The 13,093-nt window shown below is 37.5% G+C and overlaps 1 pseudogene across 1 annotated transcript; it reads left to right on the top strand.

Moving 5' to 3' along the window:
• Positions 1-2,469: 2,469 nt before the first annotated feature.
• LOC104608851 (zinc finger BED domain-containing protein RICESLEEPER 2-like) lies at positions 2,470-9,870 on the top strand (annotated as a pseudogene). Its single transcript, XR_016078926.1, has 2 exons — positions 2,470-6,901; positions 9,534-9,870. The product of XR_016078926.1 is annotated as a zinc finger BED domain-containing protein RICESLEEPER 2-like (transcript).
• Positions 9,871-13,093: the final 3,223 nt, after the last annotated feature.

Genomic DNA, 13,093 nt, shown 5'->3' with positions numbered 1-13,093 from the left:
GAACCTTCTGGACCACAAGATCCTTATTTGCGCTTTAGTTACCAGAGTTGGTTTTGCTACCGAAGAATAAAGTTCTCTGCCTTCTCAATTAACTGTGCTGGGTGAAGTAACCGATTCTCGTATATTTTCTCATTCCTCACATCTCAAATCAACCAGAACAAAATGAAAAACTTAGCAATGTTCCTTATTTTTTTACTAATTTAGTAGGCACCCAATCAGTAACAAACTGAGATAGATGGAGATTTTTTAATAGCCTCTGGGTTAATGCCAATTTGGGCAAGTAACCAAACACTGCTTTGACATAGTGTCAAGAAAAGAAAAGGTGTTGCCAAGATTCTATATCAAATTGGCATATCCCATACAATTGATCTTGCTAGTTCAGAAATACCAACTTGTCTTTTGTCTTGATACCATTCGACCAAGCTTTCCACATGAATATCTGGAATCTCAAAGGAACTTTTGCCTTTCAGATAATATTCCAACGGCCATTAACAGAGGATGCTGAAGGCAAATAAGATGTGAAGAGTGTCCTCTGAATCTACTGCTTCCCCAGGAATTTGTACTATATCGCTCACTGGATTAGTCTTATCTCTCCCCATTACATTTTCCTCATTTACAACCCAGAACAAAGTTTCTCTCCCCACCCCTTGTTTAGCTAACATATCACTTGATCCAATTGAAAGAAACTTTCATATCTTTTTCAATCATTTGAATTTCTTCTTTTTCATTGTTGCATATTCCACATCTTTGACTCCTCGCTAAGTAACTACCTCATTATCAATTTCCAATCACCCTCAATAATCAACTTTCTAGCATTCAATTCTTTCACCCTTTGTACACAGTACACAGTACACCTTCCATTAAAGTCAATACTTCTGCTGTAAGGGAATCTCTCTCTCGGGCTGATCTTGAGTATAAAGCAATTATATTGCCTTCTCGTCTCATACCGCCGCCAATACCTAATATTCCTGGGTTTCCCGTATTGTTGCCATCAAAGTTGAGTTTAAAGAAATCTCTTCGTAGTAAAGAATATTGATAATTAGATACAACATTAGTAGAACAAGATTCAGTTACGCCAAAACGGTGGGAAATATTTGATTCCTACCCCATTGGAGGACATGCATCCTACCAAAGCATTTTATATAGTAAATTTAAGATTTAGCATTAGAGTTGAAGGGTTTAGACTTTTGTTTTTAAAAGTTTAGAATTTAAGTTTTGGGGTTTAAGGTGATTTATAATTTTAAGGGCTTAAACTTTAAATTATAGGGTTTAAAGTTTAAGATTAAGAATTTAGGGTTTAAGGATTTAGGCCCTGTTTCGTTTGAAGGAATAAGGGTCCAAAATCGGAATCAGAATGATTCCAGGCGTTTGGTTGGGTGGAATCGATATCTGATTCCCCTTTCGGGCGGAATGGCAATCCCCCATTTGAGGGAATGGCCATTCCCAACCCACCCCAGGAATCGGAGCCCATTCCTGTTTCTTCAAATAAAATAAAAAAATAACATAAAAGCCCTCAAACTCTTCTCACTATCCGATTCCAACTTTTTAACCCTCTCTCCTTCGTCTCTCGTCCCTTTCTCCTTGGAGCTGAAGTTTGAAGAACGGATTTGGACCGAAGCTCCGACGATGGCAAGGTAAGTCATCGTCGATTTCTCTCTCTCTCTCTCCTCTTCTTCTTCTTCTTCCTCTCTCTCTCTCTCACTCTCAATCTTTTTCATTCCTCCCCTATCTTTCTATTGCAGACCAAATGGTGAATTGAATCAATGAGCCCAGCAAAGGCTATTTTGCATCTAATCGGAAATGATCGACTTCTAAGTTGTCGATCGAGATGTCAAGGTTGATGGTGCAGGCGATTGGAGGGTAAAGTGGGTTGTTTTGGTACTGGTCCTATAGAAATAGGACTTGAGAGACTTCAAGGATGAACACGATGAAGGATAGGAGGGGAGAGAGAGGGAGGGAGGGAGGGAGGGAGATGGTGATGGCAGAGACTCTGCTTCTGCCTTCGACCATCATTGATGACAGTGATGCAGTGGGAGTGATCGTCCCCTCTTCCCAAGCCAGGATGACTCAACCTTGCATGGGGTTTGTTCTAGACTTGGCACCTTGTCCGATTGGTGGTGGTGATGATGGTCCAATGAACATCACCACTGCTTCTCCTTGCTGTTCATGGGGGTCGTTCCCTACTTCACCACATCATTCACTCTGACGTTTTCCCCTTAAGTGTTTATTAATAAGGGCAAATTTCTTAAACTACCCCTAATGTTTAGAAAATTGACAAACTATACTCATATTGTTTCAGTATTGTATTAAAGTATTCCTACTAGTTATGACAATTGCCCTCCACTATTTCTCAAATTTTCAAAATAAAACCCAACTGCTGAAAAATTTCACCGCTGTCATGGTTGCTACATCCATCGTTTGCAACCGCCGTCACTACATCCATCAAGGAATTTGCTTATAGCTTTCTTCTTTACATGGCATTTCTGGTTGATCAAAGTTGTTGATGGCGAGACGAGATTCGGTCTCTTAAGGGTACTTTGGTTTTATCTAATCTACTTTGCTAGAACATAAAAGCTACTTTTAAAAAGTTGCCTTTGAGCCATGTCATTACCTCAAATGTTTCAACGTGCAATGGTTAGTTAAAGGAAACCAAGAAACAAGATAAATCGTACATTAAAAAGGAGGAAGGTTTTACTTGAACGATTTCCTCCGACATGGATACACACCGAGGTAGATTGTGATTCCTTGGAAGGAATCTAATTTGAGTCTTAGTATCCACCCTCATTTGCTCAATGATCACCCTACCCTTCCCCAACAAACACCCCACATGCATCCTCGCCACAACAAGCTTGGTCGCTACCCTACCCCCACCACCGCCACCACCACCTCTCGGCTCATAATCTTTGTCATCGTCACTAGTGCTTCCATCGCATCCAAACCCAAATGCAGAATCACTGTCGAGTATCCTTTCATGAATCATGAGCAGAGCCTCCTGCGCTAGTGAGAAAGACGGGATACGTCTATCGGGGTCCCGCTATTAGGAGAATACCTGAATTGGTTGAAGCAAGTTGCAATGAGGATTACACTTGCGATGAAATTTGTTATGAATCTATTACGGTGAAGGATCTGGAATGCCATGTCAGCTCCTTATAATAAATGTGGATATATATTTGATAATTTTAATACAAGAGACACAATTTCTTTGCCATTTTGTCTTGTTACCAATTTATATGGTATCAAAGCTCCAGGCTCTCATAGAAATCTCCGATTCTTGACTCCAGCCCTCTTCCTGGTTCTTGATTCGAATCCTCTTCCGTCAATGTCAAGAATGGCCATACGTCAAGAATGGCCATGAATGGAAGTGGAAACACTGTGTTCACTATCACTTATCAGATCTCCTCTTTCGTTGATCAGAATTCATCATTCTACCTCCATCCTTCGTTTTCGTTTGAACTTTGAAGCGTCAAGCGTAGAAGCTTTCGAAGGTTAGGGTTCAATGCCTCTGTGCCTCCATCGCTTCATCCTCAGTCTCGCCGGCGGACAACGGTATTTCGTTTGAAGCTTCGAATGAACTCCAGCCGTATTTCCCTTTCTCCGGAAATCTTCCTCTTTCCCTCTCACTTTCTCCAATGACAGAGCTTCTTCTTCTCTCAGTGCCCTCTCACTTTCTCTATTGACAGCAGTACAACACTCTCTTCTCTCAATGCCCTCTCACTTTCTCTAGTGACAGCAGTACAACACTCTCTCTTCTCTCGATGCCTCTCACTTTCTCCGGCGGCGACAACACTCCCTCTTCACTCAGGCAATCATATTTTGGTGATTTTTTTCTCTTGCATCTTGCTCTCAAGTGATAGTCTCCTCTGACCTCTGCAATTTGTTCATTCAGGTATCCTCTGTCATTAGAACCTAGCATAGAGTTTGGTAGATACTCTCCTAATTTTAATTGTAGACAGCAATACATGGTTCTGTTTCAATATTTGTTTGCTACAGCCTGAATGTTTCTTGGAATATGCTCTCAGTCTGAATGTTTCTTGGAATATCTTGAATATTTATGTTTGAATATTCAATGGTTCTGTTGAATATTTCTTGGAATGCCAATGGTTCTGTTTGAATATTTGTTTGCTACAATGTTTGGTAGAACCTAGCACAGAGTTTGCTACAGTCTGAATATTTGTTTGCTACAGCCTGAGATTTGAATTTTGAATTTCTAATTTTGTGCCATTAAATATTTTTATCAGAAATATAACCTTGCAATTGATGAGATTTGAACTTAAGTCACCCAAACGCAACGCAAATAAATAATAGTACATTTATGTTTAACTAAAAATTAAAAATAATAATCTTCAAAATCAATATTTTATAAACATTAACAGAAATGGATAAATCTATCAAATGTCATATTTATGTATCTTATAAATTCTAATAGATTTGATGTATTAAGTTAAAATTAAATATTTTTTTCCTTGGGGAAAATATATGCTATCAGAAAGACATGATACTGAAAGGGCTTTGACCAATCAAACCCTCCCATGAATTTTGATAAATATGATCTGATTGGATACCAGTTTTATGATATTGATTGATTGGTGATTTGGTTTTAGGTTTTTTTCGGTATCATAGTTGAACCCTTTTTCTTGTTCTTAAATTTGGTATTCAATTGCATTTTCTTTTTAATTTTACACTAGAAGAGGCATATTCAATGCACAAGTTGTAAACAGTGAAGGGATTTATAATTGTATCCTTGTAAATGGAGGTGTCAATGGACCGGGTTTGGTTGGACCTTATTCGAATCAAAACCAATTTGGACAGGCTGGACAGTCCAATAAGACAATGTTGAATTGGACTAGTCCAGACCTAATTAACATGGTCCATTTTTAATGGGCTCATATTGGAGCAGATCAAATTAGACCAATGTCCTATCCATTGACAGCCTTGTTTGTAAACAATCTATTAGGCTTTCTTATTGTTCATGTTAATGTGAAAATTAATTTATTTCTTTTCTTAATGCATTAAGGATGGATAAACCAAGTGCTGAAAATGCAAGTGTGCCTAAAAACCCAAGTGAATCATCTATGGCATCTAGCACTACTGGAAAGAGGGTTAGGTCCTAAGCATGGAAGCATTTTAAGAATATAAAATTGTATTCTAGGGAGCAAAGAGCTATTTGTAAACATCGCAGAAAACAATATATAGGTGGAAGTTCTAAAGGAACGAGCCACATTTTAGGGCATGTACCAAAATGTCCTAAATTAAAACAAATGGGCACAAGTGAACAAGAAGTTGTAGAAAACTTCAAATTTGACCAACATAGGAACCGAATGGACTTAGCAAAGATGATAATAAAGCATGAGCATCCTTTTAGTATAGTTGAAGAAGAGTTTTTTCAAATATTTGTCAATAATTTTCAACCATCATTTAAGCTTGTTTCCCGAAATACAATAAAGAATTATGTCATGAAGATTTACTTGGATGAAAAGGTTGTACAAATACTTTGATGGGTTGGATTGTAGGATTAGCTTAACCACCGATATGTGGACTTTGGAACAAAATTTGGGGTATCGTTGTTTAACAACACACTTTATAGATGATGGATGGGAGCTGAAAAAGAAAACTATTGCATTTGTGGCGATTGAGTGTCCCCATGATGGAAACACTTTGTAAGAAACTGTTATGGAGAGGTTGTTAACTTGGAACATTGATAAAAAAAATATGTTCTATAACAGTTGGCAATGCCTCTAACAATGATGTTATGGTTAGGGAGCTCAGGAATCAACTTTGTATTAAGGGGCTCCCATTGCATGGTGATCTATTTCATGTGAGATGTGTTGCTCACATCTTAAATCTTATTGTACAAGATGGGTTGAGAGAAGTATCACCATTGTTACATAAGATTCGAGAAAATACTAAATATGTAAAGCTGACACCCTATAAGAAGCAAAAATTTGACAATGCAAGAAGCCAAACAAAAGTACAATATAAGAGAGGGGTGGTTGTTGGTTGTCCAACGCGATGGAACTCTACATATGACATGTTGGACATGGCTTTAGAGTTGAAGGAAGCATTTTGTCAACTAGTTGAGGTTGACCATGGCTACAAGAATCTACCATCTGATGAGGAATAAAAGATGGGGATAGTAGTACAGGATTGTTTAAAAGTTTTTTACATCTGCATAAAAAAATTCTCAAGTACTACTTCTCCAACCTCAAATGTATTTTTTCTCGATATTTGCACAATTAAGCTTTCGTTGCTTCAATGGCTAGATAGTGAATATGAGTATGTTCGTTCAATGACAAATAGAATGAAGCAAAATTTTGATAAATATTGGGATGAATGTTCTTTGGTGCTTGCAATTGTTGTTGTTCTTGATCCCAGGTTTAAGATGGAGATTGTTACATATTACTACAATCTCATTTATGGAGAGACTACTGAGAGGCATTATTACAAGAGTTAGAGAGGCACTAAATGACCTATATTTAGAGTATGCGGGTTTTGATATAGAGGATAGGTCACTTGTAGACTCTAGTGTTGCATCTCAGCCATTGAAGATTCGTGGTATTGTAGATTTTTTGAGAGGTTTTGATTGGTGGTTGACTAAAGAGCGTTCGGAATGCTGTCTAGGGACTCAAAAGTCAGAGTTAGATTTTTATCTTGAAGAAAAACTATTTCCTAGAAGTGAAGGGCTTGATATTTTGAGATTATGGCGAGTTGATGGTCTCAAGTTTCCAAAACTCTCTAGATTGGCACGAAATATTTGGGCACTTCCAGTATCCACTGTAGCATCTGAGGGAACATTCAGTATTGGGAGCAGAATAGTGGATCAGTGTCGTACTTCATTACTTCCAGAGACTATGGAGGCTTTGGTTTGTGGGCAAGACTGGTTAAAAGCTCCAATTACAAAAAAGTAAGTTAAAAATTGGATCTTAAAGAGTTGTTATATTTCCTATATGTTTCTATTTATTTATATGTTTTTTTGTTTCTAATATGTGTTTTTGGTTGTGTATTATTATTTTTAGAATTTGATCTTGAAGCAGCCACTACCTCTCCTATATGTGTGACTTCTACAACTGACACTAACCGAACATGTAAATTATGTATTTCCTATTGATTTGCAAAATGTTTGTCTTTATGTAATTTAACTAAGCAAATGCTTTTGTTTCAGGATATTGGAGCATATGCCATGCATCTAGTTTGGACATTTTTGCTTCATGGGTATTTTTTCTTATATTTTTTTTTATAAAATATTTGCTTATAAAATTTGGATTGGATTGGACCTAGTCCATTTGTAATGATTTATATTGATAGAAGACAAGATTGGGATTATCAATGGACCATTCGACTATGTTTGGGTTGGACACAATCTGAATTGAATTAAAACCAATTTGAACATGTTGAACAGTCCAGTAAGACAATGGATTGGACCAGTCCAATCCAGTCCAGGTTGAACAGTCCAATAAGACAGTGGATTGGACCAGTCCAAATTGATCAACTCAATAAGATAGTGGATTGGACCAGTCCAATCCAGTCCAGATTGATCAACCCAATAAGATAGTGGATTGGACCAGTCCAATTCGGTCCAGGTTGAACAGTCCAATAAGACAATGGATTGGACCAGTCCAATCCGGTCTAGGTTGAACAGTCCAATAAGACAGTGGATTGGACCAGTCCAATCTGGTCCAAGTTGAACATGTTGAGCAGTCCGATAAGACAGTGGATTGGACCAGTCCAATTCAGTCCAGGTTGATCAGTCCAATAAGACAATAGATTGGACCAATCCAATCCAGTCCAGTTTACTAGGTAATATCATCCTCATCGCTGCACTCGTCATCTTCATCATCACTGTCATCAATATCTTCATAATCTGCACTATAGTCACCATCTTTATATTTTAACCATAGGTACTGATTAAACTATGAGCCCTTTAATCATCTCTTGCAACTTCAACTTGTCACTTACCAACATTCCCAAGATTAAGAATTATTTTGTCTATGCTTTGCTACCAACAAACAATGACATTCTCTTAATTTACTCTTGTATTAAATATGCTATGCAAAGAGAGATATATTACAAACCCAAGAAAGAAAACAATGAGATTTATTGGATTGGAGAGAGAGAGATATATTAACAATTACATTTGACAGTCTAAAAGGGTAACTTAAAAATTAAGTTCAATTGAAAAAAAAAATCAGACGTACAAAAACAGTTTGGTGAGCCACATTTAATAAAGCATGAGCAAAAAAGTGATTTTGTGAGAAGTGGATATTAAACATGCATGGTTGTGAAATTGAGATCTTGTTTATTGATTTAGAGGAGGCAATAGAATTGAAAAAGAAAGTAATTGTAGGAAAAATGAAGGGACCATTCTTGGAAGTTGAAACTCTTTCCAGTTTCTACCATGAGTTTCTACCATGAGTGTTGACTGTTGACTGTTGTAGGCACTCAATGGAGTGTATGCTATGTTAATTAATCTTTGAGAGACAACCCAAATTAATTATATATATTGTGGTCCAAAACTCTTGCTTTTTTGGCATACTTATTACTTACAGATTATGAGGAAGGTCAATGGACTAGGCTCAAGTTGCCAAGAGAGTGTAGACTGATCTAATCTGACAATGAGGTCTAAAACAATATGGATTCTAGTTACATGTTACACTAAGACCCCTAGCTAGTGGATGCTCATGGGGTTGGCAGGGGTGACAGTGTAGACATATGGCAAAACCCTTGGCTCCCTTCTTTTCTCCTTTTTTTTTAACTTCCTAGTGAAAGCTTGTGGGCAGTAACTTGACCTGGCTTCTTTCCAACAATGTAAGGACCTGGGAGAGATGTGTGTTGGACAGTGTACAACTTTCAATGTGGACTTGATCAATAGCCTCCCCCCTCCCCCCATGATTTATGCTAAAATCAAGAAATTATATATACCTTCCTAGCTAGTTCAGGTCAGGCTAATAGGTGGTCTTTGGGCTTTTGACAAGAAATGGAATTTTCTCAGTTAAGTTTGCTTACAGGATCCAAAAGATCACAAGATGGATGGAGATTGTCCCACGTCTTCTCATTTTACTGCCGGTAATAGGTCATATTAGAAGTTTTTTAAGTACATATATGGTAGAGATGAATTAAAGATAGAGTAAAATCACTTTATAGATTTAAGTTTTTTAGTATTATCTATTTTTCATTTTTCAGTAGTAAAGATAGGGTAAAATCTATTTTTTAAGTACAACTTTCTTTACGATTTACAATACGATATGGTCCCTAATAAGAAAAGTTGACTTTGTGGCCAAGTAATGGTCCCTAATAAGAAAGTCAGCCTTGTATCAAAATAAATTTTTCTTATTTTGATTAAACTTTTTGTTTGGGTCCATATGGTGATTTTGACTAATGAATAGCATTTCATATTTTCAATTAACATCTTGTTATGGGCCTTTATATTGAACAATTTCTATTTCAAAAGTTTTACATGGATTATTAGTTCTTTCTGCTAATTTCTCTCAGAACAGCATATATCATACGGTTATCGTGGCCTTTGTTTTTTGCTGCAGTTTTGCAAGAACATTGTTCCAGCAGGGATTGGTAATTTGACCCTGATGCATGGTCTGGTCACAGAAGAACTACTTTCTGCAAACTTCTTAATTCCTCCTTATAAAAATGCATTTAATGGAAACTCTCTTACTGAACTTTGTTGTGATTCTTTAAGAGATTTCAACCCAATGGTGTTTCTATAGAAAAGGCGATTCTTTATTATACCTCATGTTATCTTTCAATTCAATGGTTTACATATTCATGTTTTCTCCCAACTTTGTTTATATACTTGTGTCATTGTATGATTTGTATCCCAAGAGTAATCTCCTAGTGGAAATCATTTGGACCTATTTCAAAGTTGTGCCTTTTGTCCTCGAAGGGGATAACTCTATGTGATGCTTCACTTCTGATGCCTGTTCTGGGAGGGCAGTTCATCTTCTTTTTCAATGGCAGCTCTGAAGGCAATTGTGGTCTTGCCTGGGAAAACATTTGATCCCTTGAGATAAATTGATTTTGTAATGGGCAGCTCTGTTCTGGGAGGGCAGAGCTGATTTTCAATGGCAGCTCTGTTTTTCATTGTTTCAGAGTAAATTTATCTTTTATCATACAAACAAATGAGATTGACGGACCACAGTTGTGTAATGGGCAGATCATCTTCTTTTTCAAAGGGAAAACATTTTGTTTCCCTTCATTATTTTAGTTGCAACCAAAATATTTTCTAGGGAAAACATTTTCCTAGGAGAATATTTAATTTGGACAAGATTGGGTCCAATCCAGTACATTTGCATTTTAATTGGATTGGATTGGATCCAATTTGTATGGATTTGGACCGGATTTGGTCCAATTCATTTGTAAATGGACCAATGATGGATAGGACCGGATTGGACCAAATTCAGTCCCATTGACAACCCTAGCCATGATTAATGCTCTCAGTGCTAAGAACAAGATTGGCTTCGTGAATGGAATGATTCAAAAACCAGATTCGACGAAGCAGGGAGAGTTGCTCGCCTGGTCGAAGTGTAATTCCATGGTAGTGTCATGGATATTCAATGCTTTAGCTAAAGACCTCCACGAAAGCATAGCCTATGTTGAAAATGCCCAAGAAATGTGGAAAGATTTGAAGGAGAGGTTCACAGAAGGAAACGCACCAAGAATCTTTTATCTCAAGCAAGAACTCATGTTACTCAGGCAATAAAATCTTCCTGTCTCTGTTTATTTTTCAAAATTCAAGGTAATTTGGGATGAGTTATCAGCCTACATTGCTAGACTATCATGTACCTGTGGACTGTGTACTTGTAGAGTTCAGAAGGATTTTGTTACAGAACAGGAAAGAGATAAAGTGTATCAATTCTTGCTCAGCCTGAATGAAAAATTTAATAACATTAGATCAAGAATTTTAAGCATGGACCCTCTACCGAGCATTAGTAGGGTTTATGCACTTGTATCACAAGAAGAAAGACATCAATCCTTAATTGCTCAACATGGTCCAACTGCGGAAGCCGCTGCCTTTCATGTGGTACCTCCAAGATTTAACTCGAAAGGAGGAAAAGAAAGGTCCAAGATTCGTTGTGAGCACTGCAAGAAACAGGGTCACAGTAAGGATCACTACTTTGAATTGTTCAGGTATCCACTGAATTGGGGAACTCGACCAAAGTCCTCATCCAAGAGGAACACTAGCAATCAAGAAAAATCTGTTGTTGGCACGAGCTTAGTCCAAGCAACTTCTTTGATTTGCAGCTTGTCCAAGGAGCAGTATCAATAGTTATTAAGCACCATCAACAGTCTATTTGATTTACTGAATAATGATAAACACACTTTCTCAACCAACTTTGCAGGTAAGGTCACTACCTCTTCTTGGCTTTTGGGTAGTCGGGCCTCAAATCATATGGTTCCTACTAACTCTGAATTTGATACTACATCTAGTACATTGGCATCGGTGCTAAAACCGGTTTAATTGTCAAATGAAACACTATTACCAATTCAGTCACAAAGTGACATAACATTGTCTTCAGATCTAGACTAAATGACATATTGTTCATTCCGAGGTTTTAGTACAATCTTATATTTGTTGGTAAACTTACCAAAGACTTGAATTGTACTATGTTGTGCTTTCTACTTTTTGTGTTCATCAAGACTTGATTTCCAAGAAGCTGATTGGTGTGGGCCTAATGCGTGATGGATTGTATCACTTTGCTTCCCTTCCACCATCCTTCTCTTTGCACAATACCCATACTCATGATCCATGTGTGTGGCATTCAAGGTTGGGCCATGCTTCCTATGAAAAATTCACTTTAATTCTTGAATTGCACATTATTGTACCTAACAATGATTGTTGTGACACATGCTTGCGAGAGAAACAAACACATCTTTCCTTTCCCATTAGTCATACCAGATCTGATGCACAGTTTGCACTCATGCATTGTGATATTTGGGGAGGTTATCGCACCCCGTCCCATTTTGGAGCTCATTACTTCTTAACAATTGTAGATGATTGTACTCAAGCCACATGGTTGTATTTGTTACGATATAAATCAAATGCTTGTTCTTTTCTTATAATGTTTTGTGAAATGGTCAAAACACAGTTCAATGCTCAAGTTAAATATATCCGTTCGGACAATGGATCCAAATTTCTTTCTGGACCTGTTCAAGGTTACTTGACAGCATGTGGAATCTTGCATCAAACTTGGAGTCGTTGAGCACAAGAACCAAAACTTACTTGAGATAGAAAGGGCTTAACGGTTCCAAACGCACCTACCAATCGAATTCTGGGGAGAGTGTGTTTTGACAACAGCTTACATCATTAATCATTTGCCAACTCCAATACTTGTTGGAAAATCGCCATATGAACTTCTTTTCAACAAGCCTCCTTCATATAGTCATCTATGTACATTTGACTACCTTTGTTATGCAAGTACATCCCGACATGGGCGTGATAAGTTTGATGCTCGTGTCACTAGATGTGTGTTTTTTGGATATCCTAATGGTCAAAAATGATACAAATTATATGACTTGATTACTAAGTGGATATTTGCATCCAGAGATGTAATTTTCTTTGAACACAAATTTCCTTTTGCTGATGGCAACATGCCTTTGGACCCATTTCCACCACTAGTTATACCTCTACCAGCTATTGATGACATGGTAGCTGATGCAATGCCTAATCAAACACTTAGAACTGAACCAGTTTGTGATAATTTACAACCATGTATTAGTTCAGAATTAAATGAACACACTAATGGCATGGACATTATCACTTCCCCAACTCCTAAACCTATTGTTCATAGCCCATCAATCCCACATAACCATTGCCCATTTCGCTCCAAGAGGCCTCCCCTACACCTGGATGATTACATTTGTCCAACACTTCAGTCACAAACTGATCCATGCCAATTTTCTAACTATGGACCTAATCACCTCTACACAATTTGAACCTTCTTGTTATGATGAAGCTAGCAAACATGACTATTGGAACTAAGCCATGCCAGCTGAATAAACAGCGCTTGAGCGCACCCATACTTGGACATTGATTGATTTACCACCTAGAAAGACTCCCATTGGGTGTCGTTGGGTCTACAAAGTC

Source organism: Nelumbo nucifera, chromosome 7, assembly GCF_055504915.1.
Source record: "Nelumbo nucifera cultivar China Antique chromosome 7, China Antique-T2T, whole genome shotgun sequence".
NCBI lineage: Eukaryota > Viridiplantae > Streptophyta > Magnoliopsida > Proteales > Nelumbonaceae > Nelumbo > Nelumbo nucifera.
Note: the sequence above shows the minus strand (reverse complement) of the source record. Positions and strands in the feature narration are given on the sequence as shown.